Source organism: Cricetulus griseus, chromosome 2 (assembly GCF_003668045.3).
Source record: "Cricetulus griseus strain 17A/GY chromosome 2, alternate assembly CriGri-PICRH-1.0, whole genome shotgun sequence".
In the NCBI taxonomy this organism is placed as follows: domain Eukaryota; kingdom Metazoa; phylum Chordata; class Mammalia; order Rodentia; family Cricetidae; genus Cricetulus; species Cricetulus griseus.
Window position 1 is genome coordinate 108,049,430 of NC_048595.1, and position 20,920 is coordinate 108,070,349.

A 20,920-nucleotide genomic window follows, 5' to 3' on the forward strand; every position below is an offset into this window, starting at 1 on the left:
TGCGCTCAGTGCTAACCTGAATGACATCATTAACCCCAGACTCGTCTTAGTTTCGTAGAAACTAATCTAGTCTCCAGTCAATCAATCAATCAATTGATCAGCCAATAATGTAATCATATAATCATATTACTGAATCTTGGAGAACAAACAATCACCCAGTGTCTCTATCTCCTTAGCTGTGTGCTTTCCACAGCTGTAGAGAGTGCAAATTGAAGGTTAGCCATTCTGGAAATTCTGATTTGTCTTTTACTCTTTGCTTTTTTCACTCTCTGTTATATTTTCTACCTGTTTCTCTGGAGACTATGGAAACTGAGGTCTCAAAGCAGAGGGCTATGGAAGGCAGCCAAGTTGTGCTGCCCATCTGCATCATTAGCTGCCTTGCCAGGGCCCTTCATATTCGGTTACCTGATTTCTCTACAGACTCCATTTGTTAAGGTCCCCGCCTACATTTTCAGTTTGAGAATCAGCCCGCAGCCAGGATAGATTTCTAATTCTTATTTTCACTCTTTATTCATGCCAGAGAGCTTCTGAAAGTCAGCCCACTGTAAGAAGGTGCCAAGCTCAGGAATAATCCCCAGCAAGGGGTCTACCTGCCCCTGCTTCCACCTGTGGCAGATCAAGTTCCCATCAGTATTAGCTGCTCAGCTCAAGGTCATCCAGTGAGAACCCAAAGTGAAGCCACTCTCCATCACCACAACCATGTGACCTGATGAAGAAACCAGTCGGGCTCAGCCATAGAAGAGCTTTCCCCTCAAACAAGAAGGTTAGGGTTCAACATGTGAGCCAGTGAATGTTACCCGGAACTCCTGCAGCAGTTGATATAACCCTTTGTGAAGTCTAGATTATCTGTTTCTTATCTGAGCTGCTGACACTTGTGAGACCCCTTGCTCTACAAATGCCACGTTGTTTTCTTATCCACATTCGCTGTTAGGCTTTCGTTTCTTTGGTTCTATTTTTTATGACATAGATATGCCAAATTTTATTGTTCTTGGGCCAAATTTCCAAGGAAGAGTAGTTCCTATCCAAATCCTACTGCTCACATCACACACACACACACACTCTCTCTCTCACACACACACACTCTCTCTTTCTCTTTCTTTCTCTCTCTCTCTCTCTCTCTCTCTCTCTCTCTCTCTCTCTCTCTCTCTCTCTCTCTCCTCCCTCTCTCTCTCTCTCTCTCATGCTCTCTCTCACACACACTCCCACATGGTCTCTCTCATACACACATGCGCACTCACACACACTCTCACACACATGCTTTTTTCTCACACACACATTCACACATGTTCTCTCGATCTCTCTTATACACACATGCACACACACACATACACACACACTCATACACAGGTTGGGAGAAGGGGGCAGAATATTTTGCAATCATTCAATTCTTAAGAGGCAAATTTGCCTTGTGCACATCACCCCTTCTGGGATGACTGTGGATTCTTTCCAGGATCTTTCAAAATCCAGATTGCAGGAGTCTATAGATGTTTTCCTTTGGAGCCTTCCCAAGTGACCAGCAGCCCAGGGACACTAACCAGATTTCCTGTCCTTCTGGTACATTGATCAGAATTCCTACCACTTCCGCTCAGGTTGGGGCAGGAGGCAGACAACATTCCACATGAAGAACAGCTGTTAGTCAGTTCTCTGACCTTTCATTGGCCCTGACTGGTCCCATAGCAGTAGCCATAAAAATGCATTATACAGAACTCATGTGTACATTTGTTATTCTCCCAGAGGCGACCTGCAGACTCTTTGAACCAAGAAACAATCATTTTTTCTCATATTAATAAATGTACACAGTGGCTTTCTCATGCACATATTGCCATATAGAATTTATGTCTTCTTAATTTGTGATCATTTGACCTGCAATCAGAATTTCAATAATAGGTGGTTCTTCTCCAGGAATCTCTCCTTTCTGCATAATAGCAATTGACAGAGCGACACTGCTGTGTTTAATAATACAGTTGTATCCTCTGTTGTAACAAAATGTTCAGTTCCTTACTATTTATTGTCAATATAATTTGCTTCCTATAATACAAATTAATGAGGAAGAAAATTCATTTTTCATAAGTCACTAATTTAGGAACCTCCAAGCTTATTAATCATGTTTCTTATGGCCCAGCTCCCCAGCTCCCACGCAGTCCACTGACCAACCGTTTCCTCCTAACTGCATCATTAGAATTTCAAGACTTGTTTTGATCCTTGGCCTATGGTAAGTTTTAGCTGGCTTAGCCATTTCCTCACTTTCACAGTTTACTCCACGATGCTCTCCCATATGACCCCACATAGTGTGAGAGCCACACATGCTGCCTCTTACTGCTCATTTCTCAAGTGTCTCCCTCTTTCTGGAAATTATGCTTGCCATTTCCTTCTTTCCTACCTTTGGATTTCCCTCAGTGACCTCACAGGCGATCCCTTTCAAGCTGAAGTTCTCTATAAGCATACACACAGACAGAAGTGATAGCTTCTGATGCTGAGATCATTAAGTGCCCCTACAACTTCATTATATGATTTCTGGTATGCTTTGACAGTTGGGTGTAAAATTCATATTTTTCCTCAAGTTCACCAGCAGAATTTCCAAGGCATCACAGGTCTTCTCCTTTATTTCTTTGCAGGTAAATTCCAATTATCAACAGTAAACTAGCCAGTTTTCCAGCAGAAGCAGACAGGTCTTTCATGGGGTCTTCTGGCAGGGTGATGTTCACAGGTACATGACCTCTGCAGCCTCCAGGGCTCTGTTCATAGAGGCTGGAAGCTTGATTTAATCCTCTGTGGTCATGATTCCACTTTGGAAAAACTAATTGTTTCTTTTTATGTGCATGAGTGTTTGCCTGCATGTATGTATATGCACAATGTGCATGCCTAGTGGCATCAGATCCTCTAGAACTGGACTTCCAAACAGTTGGGAGCTACCATGTGGGTTCTGGGAACCAACCCGGGGTCCTCTGTAAGAGTAGCAAGTGCTCTTAACCACTGAACCTTTGCTCCAGTCACTGGTGTTATGATTCTTGATATACTTGTTTTTAAATATGGGGTCCTACTTTTTCATTTGACACCAAGTGTTGTATGTGTTACTATCCTCCAAGCTAAACAGCAATAAGCTTGGGGAGTTTAACTGTGTGCCCTCGCAAGAGGATTACCCCATCTGGACTTGTTGACTGTTTATAGCCATTCATGGAGGGGTGGGGAGGATCCTAATGCCCTCACTCGGGTATCCAGCTACCCCTACTGCCTGTTGTATACAACTCTATCTTCATGGCACAGGGCCTCAGAAAAGGGCTAGAGTATAGAAACTGAGAGCCTGGGGGTGGGGTGGGGGCTCCACCTATACAGCTCCCTGTGAATAATCTCTCACCTATGCTCTACAAAGAAGCCCAATAACCTCATTGGTTCTCTGTAGTGCCTCTGTTTGCCACTGGAAACTTCAGAGGAGGGGTAAAAGTTGCTGTGTATCCTCCATGGAAGAAATATTAGTAACACTAAACTTCACAAACTATGTAAATCAGGTTTTCTGCAGAAGGAACATACTCTGAGAGTTGGATCCAGCATTGATACATTTATTTACACTATTAAATAATTAGTAGTAATCTAATAATAAACAATTATTTGCTGATTAAAATTATTTATAATATTATTCATACTGAAAAACAATGGGTCCCAAAGGAGTCACTGAGCTCTGGGTGTGTTTTAGCAAGGGTTGGTTTCCCCTCAGTAAGATCTGTCTACCATCCTGTCTCCCTACCCACTAAGAGAATCTGCTGGAAGCCTCCCAGGCTTCTCTGTGGCTTTTACCTAGATGCCTTGTTCACCCCAGTCTTTGATCTCAGTGTTTCTTCTCTTAGGATTCTCATTTGGATTCAGTCTTTCCTATTTCTACCTTAGAAGGATTCATCCTGATCAAGGAAATGTCAGAGACACTGAAGCTGCTGCCCAAGACCCTCTGGAAGTATATCCAAGCTTAAATACCCTACCCAGCCTTGCAGTGACTAAAACAGACTAGTAGTGAGCTCATGGGAAAAAGGAACATGCATCCAAGGAGAGTGTTAAAGGATGAGAAGACACTCACAAAGGCAAAACAGAATTGGTTTCAAGAAGAGGCACATACTCATTCCTATGGACGTATATGCAAGAAAGTCTTACCTGGAGAAAAGAGACAGAGAAGGGCTCCCCGGGACTATAATGTAGCTTGACATGTCAGCAGTCATCGGCTACTCATAGGCTCTTTTGTTTTTCTTTTAAACTTCATTGTTTTTTTTTTTAAATTTGAGGAAAGATAAAACCACATACACACACCAAAATTAATCAGACCCAAAGAGTATACAAGACTGAACTACACAGTTAGAGTGGCCATTCAGAGTAGAAGCTATAGTGTTCCACTCTGGGTTTTATACTTTTACTATCAAATATATTTTATGAATATTTTTAGGTTCATTGCAAAGGAGAAGCTGAAGCTGTAGGGAAAATATCTGAAGAATTTCCAGGCCATCTTTCTCTTTCATACACATACTTAAGCCACCACCACCAAAGACAACCCCGTGCCCCTCAGTTTGCTCTGATGTATGTCATTTATAGGTCAAAGTCATTGTCTTTTTCTTTCAGGCACTGCTGCTTGTTACAGAATCTAGTACTGTGTCTGTGTTTTCAAATAGCAGAAGAATTTATGATCCCTATTTTTAATGCTCCTGTGTTCTGCCTTGATGACATTAGTCAATGTAGATTCAATACAATTTGGAGAGTAATGAGCTTGGGGCAGACTGCTTAGACCCAAAATCTATTTTACTGTAATTTTGGACATGTGCCTAAACTTATTGATGTCTCGGCTGCTCATCTATGGAAGGGCTGATGTGGTTGTCAATGCAAAAATCCAGCAATCACTTCAAAAGCAATAAGAAACACTTCATAGTGGAGCTGAATATGAGTGGCCAAGGCCTGGGGACACAGATTTAGGTTACCTCAAACACCCTGTCCCATTTCAGTGACAGTTTCATGAGGTTTTTATAGCAACAGAACAAAAAGAGCCATAAACCAAGATGGTACAAAAATAATAGGGCTTCCCAGTGAGAAATCACTCCATGCACTCAGGAAAGTAAAGAGAAGTCTCTTTGCTGAGGAAGTGTGCTAATGCCCAAATAAGAGCCATCCTGGAGTAGAAGATTTTACTAACTTACATGCACCTTATGTAAGGCTTATGCATTTTACATATGCTGACACCCTTAAATCTTTTTTAGGAGGTCCCAGCCCCAAATTACACTTTGTTTAATTTTTTTTTGACTGTTTGATTTTTCAGGACAAGGTTTCTCTGTGTAGCCCTGCTAGTTTGGTACTCACAGAGATCCACCTGCCTCTGCCTCCTGAGTGCTGGGATTAAAGGTGTGTGCCACCACCAGGCTCCAGGTTACACTTTAAACAATTTAAACAGCAAAGACAGAAAACTTGAAGCCTGACCGTTTATGCAGATGGAAGATTTACACAGCAAAGATACAACCAGAATTCTTTTAAGTACACCAGCGATTTTCTTTTCATATAGTTATTATCCAGGATCTTCTTGCCCATCCGGCAGACTTGTGTTTTTCTCAAGAAGAGAAATGAGGGCTTTATGGCAGCCCAGGACTTGACATTGGTTGTAGTGACCCTGTGCTGCCTACTGAGCTGCCAGTTAGTGGTGTGTTCTTTGGGGATGGGCCTAATGGTTAGTGACTCCTGGTGAACAAATATTTACATGATAGCACAGTAATTTTCCTTATCACTAACAGGTCTGGTTAGTGTACTACTTTATTTTGGAGGCAGCAATCCTTTAGCTAAATTCTACCTTGTGATTAATGTCTCCTAAGCAAATATATTAGTAAACCTTTTTTTTTTTTTTTTTTTTTTTGGTTTTTCGAGACAAGGCTTCTCTGTATTATTCTGGAGTCTGTCCTAGAACTTGCCTGTAGACCAGAGATCACAGAGATCTGCCTGCCTCTGCTCCTGAGTGCTGGGATTAAAGGCATGCATTACCATCACCCAGCTAGTAAACCTTTTCTAACATCAAATTTAATACTTTGAGGTTTTCTACGTCAAAGACACCTTAAAAATTCAATAGTGGTTGGATAATCAGAAGGATATAGAAACTACAGAAGATGGTAGGTTTCAGAGGGCTGGACCAGGATTTCAGTTTCATATATGTCAACTTTGAGATGTGTTCTGTATCTCCCACAAGACGGAGAAAGCATCAGAGAAAGTTGGAAGGAACATGCACTGAGGAATGGGGAAAACACAGACACTTAGAGCCACTGAAGCAGTAATGAACCATGTCAAATGCTGGTACCATAGAAATAAAGACAGAATTACAGTGAAGTTTAGGAAACGCCAAGGTCTTGGGTAAATTGGAAAAAAACAGTTTACATGATCAGAAACAAAAGCCTCATGCTTTTTGCTTTTGTTCGCTTCCTTGCTTACTTAAATTTCTTTCCTTATGGGGGTGTGGCAGGGATGAGGAGAGGATGGAAGGACCAGGAATTGGTGGTGCATGATGTAAAACTCCCAAAGAATCAATACATAAGTTATTTTTAAAAAAACGAAGAGACATATGAAGTTCAAACTTAAAAATTACTCTGTAATTACATATATCCAACTGATGTAATAGCCTGGGTTGATAGTTATTAAGACAGATATAATTAAATCTTGGTGATTTAATTCAGAAATAAGTTATAAAAATAAAAATTCAGTAGTGGAAACATCAGGTAGGCAAGTTACAACAAAAAGGGCCATCTGTACTGTAGACCTCAGATGTTTTTTGATGTCATTCTTAGCTGTTGGAGTGATGGAAGCCAGGGGTCCATTTGTATGTTCTAAAAAGGGACAATAAGCACAAGAATTTTAGGTCAAACACTGAGGTAGGCAATAAGTGGGTATTTAAGAGACTACGATAACCCAAGATAATTTGGCTCTCAACATGTAACTTTCCAGCTCTCTCTAGTCACATTCTGCCAGGATTGTAGAACTTTAATGGCTTTTTCATCTGGGAATTTCAGTACAGGGGACTGAATATGTTCATATACACATTGGAAACCCCCAGTAAACACAGTGCTGGGAAAACTTGCACTGTGCGGGTAAGCACTACTTCCTTAGGCCCTAGATGTGGTTCCTGCTGGAGACTCCAGTGGCTCCAGTGACAGAAGCAAAGCTTGATCAGAACACTCCACTCAGGACCCAGTCAGTGTCACTTTCCCAATGAAGTTAACACATCTGTGCTTATTTCCTGAGAAGATTCGTGGGGAAGACTGCTTCCAACTTCATATCCAGAACAGACTACAGAAAAATGACTTGCTGCAGCATTTGCTATTTTCACATGTTGATAAAGTTGGTGGAGTGAGAAATGGGGCAACTAGACAAGGGTGACACATCGATGCACAAGGAAGACATTTGGAGGAAAACCTCTCCAGGAGGTCAGTGGGGACCAAGTAATGAAAATCCTAACATAATTTCAGGGACAACAGAAATTTTCTCTTCCCAACTTTGAAGTACCTACAAAGCCATAAAATAAAACTAACCACACTGTAAAATATTTAGAATCTATTGCATTTTAGTTTAGCCTGCTAGCACAATGCTAGACCTTGGCATTTTCCATTACTTGTAGTTTCTTTGTGGAAGGAATTAATCCCATTAGGTGGCAGCTGTCCTTGATCCAAAATAACATTCACTCTCTCTTCTTTGTTTCAGATGCAAACCAGAAACATTTGTGACTCGCTTTCATAGTATCTAGAGCACTTGAGTTTTTAATTGATTATTAAAAAAAAAAAGCTAAGCTTGCCATTGGAGAATTCTTTGAATTTTCAAACAAAGCCCAATGCCACAGAAAAATCCTGCAGAGTCCCAGAATAAAGCAATATTATATCCTGAAGAAAACATTGGCTTCAGGAGCCGCCAATGTAACATTCATCAACAGTGTCCTTCACTGCCCCCAATAGACACATATAAATGGCCTCCTGCTAGACAAGATTGTCATGGTCTGTAGCCTGCCTGCTCTCTCCCCACACATCTCAGACTCTCAGCCTATACTTACTGACCAGAGCTACAGAGTCCCCAAGGAAACATCGAAAATATCAGAAAGCAACGGCTCTGTGTAAGGAAGCTGAAGGAGAAGAAAAATAACCTTTATGTCCCAAGCTGGTTTCTATAACAGCATCTGGAAAGACGTATGGGAAAACATCAGGAAGAGTATGATTTGGCATAGAGCCCTCAGACTCACCTTTGTTCCTCCAACAATTTGTATTGTCTACAACCAAATTATCAACTGCTTAACCGGAGCTCTCTGCATGTTTGTCTTTGGTTAAACAAGCAAGCAAGCAAAAAATAGATTTAAAGGAATAACTACTAGTCCTCACATTTCCTCAGGTCGCAAGTAGGTAACTCTCCTGTCTTTGTGTTATGTCAACCTAGGAGGAAGGGATAACAGAAATATAACACACTAGGGGTTATAGTTAACCCAGCTTTCTATGACATTAATGAAATACATAGTAGACTATGTACACCAATTCTCCCTTGTTTCTAGAAATCAACTGTGAATCAGCCAGGGGATAATTTTAAGTATTCCATTTTGATGCAAATCTCTTCTACTACTGATAGAAATTCCAGAAAAACAAGTGCTTCTGCCCAGATTTCCCTCACAGACATAGGACTAAGCAAGGAGAGGACTATCTCACTATCAGGCTCACTAGCAGCAAGATGTGCTCGTACCAGAGTGCCTATGCCTCCAATGGCCTGTGTATGAATATTTTCATTATTCTGTCATTCAAATCTGAGGCCATTGATATTCTTGACTGGCTTTAGGGGATTTCTTTGGTGGAGTGGGGTGGATTCTTTCAATCTCACCTGAAAATATGACATTTGGTGTAGGTAAATATTTAGCTTTGTAATCCCTGCTCTACCTGTGTGTCCCTGGTACTGAGAGAGTGTCTGATCTCCCTCATGAATGAAAGGCTGAAGACAAGAGTCTTCAGGAGCTGTTGAACAGCCTGTTTCTTGGTCTCTCTCGAAGCTGCAAGATGATGGAAATTTCTAGAGCTCATGTCCACAGCCAGGAAAAAAGAAAATGTACCTAGGCAAGAAAAGAAGTCAGTTTTTTAAAATGCCAAAATCCAAAGAGCCAGGGGACATTCAGTGAGAAGAAAGTTTTAAAGGAAAGGGAGGTAAGCTACATGAACTGATTTGGAATTTTGTATTATGTTTTGTGGTTTTCATCCATGGTTCCCAATGCAACACTCCTTCCCAAGGCAGGCCATAGAAACCAGAGTTTTTCTCCCTCTAAGTGGGTCATAGAAACCCTGATCTTTCTAAGCACCTCAGAGCTGCTAATAGTGAATGACTGACCTCTACTTGGGGAGATCTGTCACACATCTACAAGGCAGGAACACTGCACAGTAAGGCCTAGAACAATGTGAAAAGGCCTTGTTGGGGTCCCATACCCAGTCTATTAACACAACAGTATGATTTTTTTGTCCTTTCAAGTTTTCATCTAGCTTCCCATACTTAAATCATGCCCATGAAATGATGTTTCCATTAAAAAAAAGGGGGGGCAGGTACGGCAATCTTCAGCTATCACAGGGGTACATGGAAGGCAGTACACTCATACTGGGCAGAGAAACTCTGTATCCTTTTCCTATACATCTTTCCATCTGTATCCTCTGTAACCATCTTTAAAGTCAGTGAATATAAGTAAGCTTTTCCCTGAGTTCTGTACTGTGTAAGAAAATTAGCCAAAACCCAAGGGGAAGAAAGAAGGCGCTTCAGTTTATAGATGATGGATGAGAAACACAAGTAAACAGCTGATATCTAAAGTGAGTGGAGGTAGTCTTGAGACTGGATCCTCAGACTGAGGGGTCTCACATCATTTCCAAGAACATAACGCCAGAATCCAATTAAAATAAGGGACATCCAGATGGTTTCCACTACAGGACTGATGGCTTGTTGGTGTGAGAGGAAAACTACCACCACACACACATTTAGCATCGGATATTTATAGTGTGTGAGTAGAAGAAAAACAGTTTGCTTTCCAACTCAGATTCTGCTTTTCAGCTTTGCCATTTAGGGTACCTGTAGCCTGTGATGGACCGAGTGTGCTGGGAGCAGTTGAGTCAAAGTAAGGAATATAATTCCCTTCTACGTGTGGATTTGGATGGTGGCACTCAGATCCCTTTGAGAACACACTACATTTGAAGACAGTTTTACCCTAGGGTATAAAAACATGGATCATAGACAAAGACATACTTTTGGACAGAAAAGAAGAATAAATTTATTAAGGGCCTAGATCCATGGTTTCTTTCTTTCTTTCTTTCTTTCTTTTTTTATTTTGGTTTTTCGAGACAAGGTTTCTCTGTATAGCTTTGGAGCCTATCCGGCACTCGCTCTGGAGACCAGGTTGGCCTTGAACTCAGAGATCAGCTTGCCTCTGCCTCTCCAGTGCTGGGACTAAAGGCGTGCGCCACCAACGCCTGGCTAGACCCATAGTTTCTATCTTTGTATTATTTTCTTGCAATTTAAAGTTAACCTATTGCTGTGAACTAAATATGCCCCTAATTTTTGTGTTGAAAAATTGGTCCCAATGTAGCTGTGTTAGGAGTAGGACCTCTATAGAAGTGTGCAGACCACAAAGGAAAAGGTTTTCTACCTTTTGCATTTCTGCCACTCAGGACCAGAAGTGTGTGTCTCTTTGACTCTTCCTCTTTAAGAAGGGTCAAAGCTGATAGCAATACCTCAATCTTGGGTCTCCTAGAGCCCACTGTGAGAAAACAGATTTCCATCTATCCTTCATAAATTACATAGATTAGTATTCTGTTAGAGCAGCACAAAGTGGACCAAGATACACATCTTTCCAATCTCAGCAAGGGAGCAGGATGAGTAAATGCATTGGAAAGGTAGAGTGGAAGCATCAGGACTAAGTGTAAAAGAATGTCTTTAGGTCATTCGGCCAATGGAAATGACACCTATGGACAATAAAGACATGGGGGTAAACTCATGGCATTTAAGAAAAAAGGAAAAAAGACAGCGTTAATCAGCGTGGAAGCTGCAGGTATTTGGACAATGGAAAACGGTGGAGCAATGTGAGACACAGAGAATAGTTTGGATCCAGAGCCACTGCATAGCAAACCAATGGTCTCACTGTAAGAACCTACTTCCCAGTGTTCCCCTTTACCCTGTGAGCACAGTAGTAGGGTAAGTCAAAAGAGCCAGGTTTTGTAAACTGTGCAAGTAGTGCATCAATCAGCACATAGATAAGAGCCCTTATCTGCAGTCCCCTGTACAACTTCTAGGTGACACTTTCCAGTGAACTATTAAATGGATCATATGAGAAGGCATAGGAAAGTGTTCCTAAAATCTTAGGTGAGACTTCCAGCAGCATGGCAGATTAAGAAGACACTACATTTGAAGACAGTTTTACCCTAGGGTATAAAAATATGGATCATAGACAAAGACATACTTTTAGATAGAAAAGAAGAATAATTTTATGAAGGGTCTAGACCCATGGTCACCTCACTCCATCACAGACACAGGTGTGAGGGAAAATGCTTCTCTACAAGTTGCTTGGGATCAAGCTATGGTTTGATAGTCCATGGTTTCATGGTCCATGTGTTAAGGTTCCTTTTCCAGTGCATGGAGCTATTGGCATGTGATGAAACATTTCAGGAAGTACTGATCATCTGTAATCTCAGCACTTAGAAGGCAGAGGCAAATGGATCTCTGTGAGTTTGACACCAGCCACTTCAAAAACCAAGTTCCAGGTCAGCCCAGGGCTACATAGTATGACTTTGTCTTTAAGCAGGGGCATCTGATATAAATAATTTAGGAGTTTGAGGAGGCTATTGAGGCCCTCTAAGCACATCCTATTCTTTAAGCTCCCTAGTCCCAGTGAGATGGATATGTCCCTCAGTCACATGCTTCCATCATGATCAGTAAGCATCTGAAGACCCAAGGCAACAGAGTCAACAAACCATGGCCAGAAACTTTTGTAAGCCATGAAGCAGAAGACATCAGAAAATGGAAAGATCTCCCATGCTCTTGGATAGTTAGGATCAACATAGTAAAAATAGCAATCTTACTAAAATCAATCTACAGATTCAATTGTAATCCTCATCAAAATCCCAGTACAATTTTTCACAGACCTTGAAATAACAATACTCAACTTTATATGGAAAAACAGAAAACCCAGGATACCCAAAACAACCCTGTACAATAAAGGCACTTCTGGAGACATCACCATCCCTGACTTCAAGCTCTACTATAGAGCTATAGTAATGAAAACAGCTTGGTGTTGGCACAAAAACAGACAGGTGGACTAATGGAATTGAATCAAAGACCCTGATATTAACCCATACACCTATGAACACCTGATTTTTGACGAAGAAGTTAAAATTATATAATGGAAAAAAGAAAGCATCTTCCACAAATGGTGCTGGCATAACTGGATGCTGACATGTAGAAGACTGCAGATAGATTCATAGATCCATATATATCCCCTGTAGGCAGATGATGGGGTATGTCCTTCTGTATATATAATTCTCTTATTGATTAATGAACAAACACTGATTGCTAGTAGCCTGGCAGGAAGTATAGGAGGGGTTACCAGACAAGGAGAATTATGGGGAGAGGATGTAGGGAGAAGCTGCCAGGGAGAAGCCATGTAGCTGCCGAAGGAGTAGCATGCTGGATTATGAGTAAGCCACAGCCTCTTGGCAATACATAATTTGATATAAATGGTTAATAGTTAAGAGAGAGCTAGACAGTAAGAAGCATAAGTCATTGGCCAATAGTTTCTAGTTAATATAAGTCTCAGTTTGTTTATTTGGGGTGAAAGTGGCTGAGGGACCAGGAGGAACAGAAACTGTGGCTACAAAAATCCCCATGCACAAAATTTAAGTTCAAATGGATCAAAAACCTCAACATAAATCCAACCACACAGAACCTCTTAGAAGAGAAAGTGGGAAGTACCCTTGAACACATTGGCACAGGAGACCAGTTCCTGAACATAGTGCCTGTAGCACAGACACTGAGATCAAAAATCAATAAATGGGACCTCCTGAAACTGAGAAGCTTCTGTAAGGTGAAGGACACAGTCAACAAGATAAAATGGCAGCCTAAAGAATGGGAAACGATGTTCACCAACCCTACATCTGACAGAGGGCTGATCTCCAAAATATACAAAGAACTCAAGAAACTAGACATCAAACTAACAAACAATTGAATTTAAAAACTGGGTATAGATCTATAGAGAATTCTCAACAAAGGAATATCAAATGGCCAAAAGGCACTTAAGGAATTGCTCAACATCCTTACCATCAGGGAAATGCAAATTAAAACAACTCTGAGATCCCATCTTACATCTGTCAGAATGACTAAAATCAGTATGGTGGTTTCTCAGGAAAATGGGAATCAGTCTACCTCAAGATCCAGCAATTCCACTCTTAGGCATATACTCAAAGATGCACATTCATACCACAAGGACATCTGTTCAACTATGTTCATAGCAGCATTATTTGTAATAGCCAGAACCTGGAAGCACCTAGCTGCTCCTCAACTGAAGAATGGATAAAGAAAATGTGGTACAATTATACAATGGAGTGCTACTGTGGGGGGGAATGGAATCTTGAAATTTGCAGGCAAATGGATGGAACTAGAAGAAACCATCCTGAGTGAGGTAACCCAGTCACAGAAAAGCAAACATAGAATGTACTCACTCATAAGTGGATATTAGACACAGAACAAAAGATAACCAGTCTACAATCCACAACTCTAGAGAGATTAGGAAACAAAGAGGACCTAAGAGAGACATACATGGACCCCTGAGAAGGGGAAAGGGACAAGATCTCCTGAGTAAAGAGATACCTTGATAGAGGGAGCCATTATGGGCTTAACAAGAAATTTGGCACTACGGAAATTGCCAGGAATCCACAAGGATGACCCAAACTAAGAATCTAAGAAATAGTGGAGAGAGTACCTCAAGTGCCCTTCCCCTAGAATGAGATTTATTACTACCTTAAATGCCATCATAGGGCCTTGATCCAGTAGCTTGATGGAAGCAGATTCAGAGATCAACAGCTAAGCCCTGTAGCACAGTTGCAGAGAGGGAGGAGTGATGAGCAAAAGGGTCAAGGCCATGTTGGAGAAACCAACAAAACAGTTGACCTGAGCAAGTGGGAGTTCACTGACTCCAGACTGACAACTGGGGAACCTGTAGAAGACTGAACTAGGCTCCCTGAAAGTGGGTGTCATTTGGGAGGCTTGGCAGTGAAACCAGTACTTATTCCTAATGCATGAACTAGTTTTTTGGAGCCCATACCCTATGGAAGGATACCTTGCTTAGTCTGACAAGGGGGAGGGCCTCAGTCCTGCCCCAAATGATGTGACAGACTTTGATGATTCTCCAGGGTAGGCCTCACCCTTTCTGAGCAATGGATGGGGTGAGATGGGAAGTGGGAGATGGGAGGGAGAGGGAACTGGGGTTGGTATGTAAAATAAGTTTGTTTTCATTTTTTAAAATAAACCATGAGGCAAAATACACATTTCTTCTGGATATAAACTTTAGCCCAGGTTTCTTACCACCATAGCAGAAAATCTGGATCAATACAATAGTTTTGTCCAGAAGTCAAAAGAGGAATCCTGAGAGAATGCTTCATAGAAATCAGAACCAGAACAAAAAATAGAGCTGATGGCATTTGTATGTTCTGAGAATGTAGTAGCTTGGGGTTGAATAGACAAACCATGGATCTGTGTGAAGCTGGGAGAATGAAAACTAACTTTGCATAGTGCACAACTAAAAATCTGTCCTATTTGGGAAAAGACACCTATAGGAACTTTTCTAGTCAACTCAGAAAGAGAGAAAGAAAGCTTACTAATCATCCAAAGACATAAGCAAATGGGAGAGCTACTTATGAGAAATTCTAACCACATGTGTGCCATTCCACATGTAAGTAAGGAAGCTGAATTTATTCAAGTAAGCAATATGAAAAAGTTAAGTCATAAAATTTTCATGACAAGCTGTTTCTGTACTATTAAAGATCTTAAAATCTGTAGGGGAAACACATTTGAAACAGCCCTGAAACAGTTTCTGTTGTTTGTTTCATTTTTCCTTCTTTCTTCTTTCACATCCAGAGAAATCAGGATCTCCAGGGAAAAGTAGGCTTTGCAGAATATGAGTTCACAAATTACAAAATTACAAACCACACGAGGAAATAAGCCACCATGAAGGAGGCTTAAGACATAAAAACAAATGAAAATTAGCTATCCAAATCTTGAACATAATGAATTTGAGATGGTGTAGACTTTAAAAGAATTGAATAGAACTTCTGGAAATGAAAATTGCAGCGAGTAACATAAAAAAATACTAACTAATATAGGTTTTGGTGTGATTAGAGTTTACTGGTTTGATTTTGTACAGAGATGATAACTATTGCAAGAATAATGGAGTCCATGCAATATTTACTTATGTGCTGAGAATCCACGCGAGGTTCCAAGGATATTAGAGTCAGTTAAGTCTTATCCAACTCCTGACCTTGTGGACTTCATCCCAGAGAACAAAATTCCTAAAGTCTTAGTAATGAAGTACCAAAGCTGAATAAGTGTGATACGAGTTCAGATGGGGAAGTGGTTAAGCCTATCTTCTGGGCTTGCTTGGGCAGAAGCTGGATAACAAAAACTTTGTAGAACTTTTTGACACGAGTTTTGAAGGAAGGGTGTCACTTTTAGATCCATAAAAATGCAAAAGACATTAAGTAGAAAGTACACAGTAAGCAAAATGCCACAACGCTCAACAGCAGGGTGTAAGAGTGAAGGAAGAGGAGCTGGGGTGGACGGTGAGCATCCTATGGAATTCAAAAGGATATAAAGAAGGACACATGGTAACCCAGGCTCAGGGCACTAGGGGCAGACTGTGTGGTTTAAGTCTTGGATTTGTAATCTATCAATAGTGAAGTCTGTTTAAAGTCACTTAATCTCCCTGAATTTAGTTTAGTTTCTTCTATTTTAAAAGAAGGAGAAAAACTACAAAATTTTCAGGCCTGATGTGAGTCCATGAATATGAACACTTGTTGAGTTCCTAGAATATTTGAGAACTATGGCACTGGTCTCCTACTTCTTTAAGTTTAATGGGAGATCTTCACTGAAGTAAAAAGCACTCTTACAGATCTAAACAGAGCCAGTGAAAATTGTAGCTTCAGGTACATTTATTATGCCTTCTGCTTTTCATGTATTTTTTTCCCCCGAGACTAATTTAGGTTTAAAATACTTGTTCCTTAAATTGTGTCTTGGTAAAATCTTAAGAAAGAAGTCAATAGCTAATTACAGTATGTTTGATATCCCTCTTTGTTACCCTCAAGAAAATAAAATATGTTCCTGCTGTAGCTAGCAAGGGATTCCACAATCATCCAAAGGGCATAGAAAGGATCTCAAACTTGAACCAGGAATGAGGGTCAGCCATGCACACAGACTGGCTTTGCCAAGAACCCATCTCTGTTTCAATACTTCATAAAATTATGGAAGTCACAGTGTATGTGCCTCCGGGGCTTTTGTTCTTTAGTTGGACATATAAATTGGGATGATACAACCTGCAGTTTTCTATTTTGAGCCTCCTCAAGAGTAATGCTCAACTGTCTATTGAAGAAATCAGATAATGACAGTGTCCCAAATGATCAACCTGCCTATGCTTCTATAAGGTCAGGTCACACCAGGGCAGAGGGACAGTCCTGTGTCACAACTGCTGACCTAATCAAAATGTCACAATCGCTCTAGATAAAGGCAGAATCTTGGAGACCAAGGTCTATAGGTAATTTCATAGACAAAGTTCATTTGTAAGGTTGTTTAAGAAGAAATTTCCCCATAGCTATGTTGTTATCAGGGAAAAGAGGTTTCCAGGCCACCACATCCTGTGTGTATAAAATGCCATTAGCACTGCTACTTTGGGTAGGCATAGTCACTAGCTGCAAAGGACGGACAAAGACATATTTGGATGACGACTATTTCCTTCTTCCCCAATGACTCTTTGCCAGTCCTGGGAAGGACTGCAATGTAAATGAAGATTGATTCTTTCAGTAAGGTTGTTAATGTGTTTACATTTCTACATTTGGCTAGGGTAAGAAAACACTTGGTATAAAATATTGCCACTCTGTACTAGGAGTTGCAGGCATTTGGGTAGGTGGGTAGAGGAAAAGCAACAAATTGAGTACCAAAGTCACTTAACTATGTAGAAAAGAGCCACCTATTTGGAAAACATTGAATGCGATCGTAAAAAAGTGGAGGTGTTGACCTTTTCTTTAGATGGGGAGCAAGAAAGCATGTGGCCAGGATATTATAACTAAATATTCTAATATAAATCCTAAGCACATTGGAAACCACAAGGAAATGCCCCTTATGATGCTTCTCCACAGAGGCAGAGCATTCCACAGGTCTCAGCACCTCCAAGGTCAGACCATATGTGGGAGAAGAAGAATGACTGGTTGCTACAGAGCTGAGGATGCCTCATGACAATAGCAGATATGGTTAAAGTTTAAATCTTTCCAGCAGAGGACACTTTCTATTTGGGAAATAAGATTTTAAAAAGACATAAATAATTTGGATATTTTGTGTGTATTTGTGTGTATGTGTATGGTGGTGGTGGTGGTGGTGGTGGTGTGTGTGTGTGTGTGTGTGTGTGTGTGTGTGTGTGTGTGTGTGTGCTTGCCCATGCGTATATATGTGAGTGGATGTGTATGGGTGTGTGGGGGGCAGTATATGCATATCTTGCTATGTGTATGGAAGTCAGAGGACAACCTTGAGTGTCAGTCCTTACTTTCCACATTGCTTGAGACAGTCTCTTCTTGTCACTGCATGGGCTATCTGGTCCACAATATTACAGTGATTCTCCCATCTCTGCCTTTCAAACTGCCATAGGAGCACTAAGACATTACTACCATGTCTGTGTTTTTACATGGGTTAATGGGGATTTGAACTCATGCATGCACAGTAAGCATTTTTACCCATTGAGCCATTTCTCCAGCTTCAATGAATGAATGCTTAGTTTTTATACTTCAGATGACTAACTCATATTGTTGTCCATGCGCATTCTCTTAGTGACTGCCACATCAGATAGGTACAATCAAAAACAAAATTGCAGGTAAAGAGAAGTCATTCAGTCAAGGTCACAAAGTGGTAGAAGTGAGTTTTGAACTCAGATGCTTGTACTCTGGAATATGATGCCCACAAAGGCTAAGGATCAAACAGATGGTCTCATACATACAAGGCAAGCCTTCTACCACTGGAATATACTCTTGCCCTAAAGAATGCATCATTAATCAGCCAAATAGCTGAAAATATAACGGCCTCTGAGCCAGTTTGGATTTATAGACTGAAAGATGCTCCAGGCTTTTACATTTAGTATCTGTGGTGGTTTGTATGAGAATAACTCCCATAGGCTCAGATATCTGAGTACTTTGTCTCCAGCTGGTAGGACTATTTGGGAAGGATTAGCAGGTATGGCCTTGTTGGGTGAAGTATGTCACCGGGGATTGGCTTTGGGATCACAAAGACTTGAACCATTTGCAATATTTCTCACTCTGTATCAATGCTGTATCTCAAGATGGGAGCTCTCAGCTCCTGCTCCAGTGCCATGCTTGCCTGCCTGCCTGCCTGTTGCCATGCTCCCCACAATGATGGTTATGTACTCTAACACCCTAAAACCACAAGCCCAAATAAACTCTTTCTTCTTTGCTTTCATCATGGTGTCTTATCACAGCCTAGAAAAGTATGACAGCTTCATTATTCTACAAATTCAGTACAATGTAGTGAAACTGAGAGAAGTGTTGACGAATTGATCACATGTGAAAGAATTTCATTGAAATGTTTCTCTTCTAACTAGTCAAGTCATTATCACTGTGTGTATTAGATTGTCAAGAATCTTTTAATTTCTACATCTATGGCATATTATATATGACTGTAAAGCTAAGGAAGTTTTGAGTGATTCTGCTATCTACATTTGTAAATGGCAGCAGCTACAGGTACATAGAGAAGGTGATGGGTACCACATGATGAATTTTTAAAAATCAATTTGTTTGTGAGTGTCTTTTGGTTTCTTGGGTCAAAGAGATATATCAATGAAAACAAAAATGAAAGGTTCTGCCACTGCACAAGTAAATACCAAAAAAAGAGAAGACCATGCCAACAATCAGAGAGAAAAGAGAAAATGCATTTAAATTAGTGAAAGTAATACATTATTGGGAATTGATTTTTGTAGGGGATGCTATAGCCATGCTTAGGGGCTGGCTACAGGTGTGCCTGACCAGGCCTTCAAGGGCGTGGTCAGGATAATGTAGAATGAGGGATGTTCAGGTGTCAGTTTCTGCATTCGGTTTCACTTTCAGCTTGCTATAGAGACTGCTGCCCACCGGCTGGCTAGGTTGCTCTGTAAGTAAGGGTTTTCCCTATTAAAATGCCTTGTATTTCTACCTGGCTCCGTATTGGTAATTTCCCACATTGGATTTTCAAATAGAAAAAAAACATATTTACACACGACAAATTAATACAGATTTTGAAAGGAAAGAGAGTTCCTTACCCTGAAGCACAATGAGATCACCTTTAACCATTTCTTATTTTGGAAAATTCCTTGAAGTAAAATACACTTAGAATTTGAATAACTAAGTGCAGAAGGCACACAGTTTCATTGATGTAACCAGAAGCACAAAGAAACTGGAATGTATTGGTAAAGGCAGCAACAGATCTTCTCACAAATTTGATCAAGATATGTGCAGGGTTAACAGATCCTGCATCTATCAGAAGCAGAGGTTGGCAAAAAACCATGTTCCACACTGTTCAATACATTAGGTCAACATATGAAGTACATATGCAGTCAGAAATGATATATTCTTCCCTGTCCATTCTAGAGCCATTCTACTTTTAAATCTGTCCAATGACACCCCAGCAACTGAAAAAGAAACTTTCCTATTTCCTATTCAGACAGGCTAAAAGAGTCTATAGACCTCTTACTATCCTTTCATTGTTCAAAGCCTTCCAACTGCTTCCAAAATAAGCCTCATCCTCCAAATTCCCTATCCTATAATAATATCAGTAAGTTCCCATCTGTCAGGGTATCCTAGCCTTATTATCTGAGGAGCTTCAATTTCACAAGTTAGACTCAATCAATGAGCCAAAATGGCTATCATTGTTCAGTTGTTTATCTCTCTCCTCTTGGTGGCAGGTGGGGGAAGTGCTTTTTAGCCAGGAGCAGAAACTTCTGCTTTATGCTAGCATAATATATAAATGAGGCTTTTATGAATACAATGCCATGTTTTAAGTTGGGGAAGACCTGTCCTGAGAGCAGCATGTGGGTACTCCGATTGGTAATCTTGACTAAAGAAACATTTTTTAAATGTCCAGCATATGGTAAGTGAACTAAACGTATCTGTTAAAACTACTAAGTTAGAACTAGAGAGATGGGTTACCAGTTAAGAGCACCTAACTGCTCAGTCACAGGGATCCGAGTTTGAATCCACATGAAGTGGCTCACAACTAACTGTAACTCTAGCTCCAGGGATCTGACATCCTCTACATGCAGGTGTATATTCTCCAATACACACACGCACGCACGCACGCACGCACGCACACACACACACCATTTTTAAAAGTACTAAGGTAGAAATGACTGATATGCTCAATGTTCCAGAGTGTGTTTACCATCTGCTAAAGGATCTTAATGGCATGATTGAATCTCTAGCTGAATAAATCGTCGCTTTTTCTCATAATTAATTCATGTTAGCAAGATCCTTTAGTGAATGTATAAATCAACAATCAAATTCTAGTCGGTTGGTGCCAACCACTACCAAGGAAGCAAATAAAACATTCTGCTCTTTGCCTGTGCTTTGGCCTCACTGAAACATCAAGTGCAACACAGCAAGAAGCATTTTATCAAAATATTTAAGAG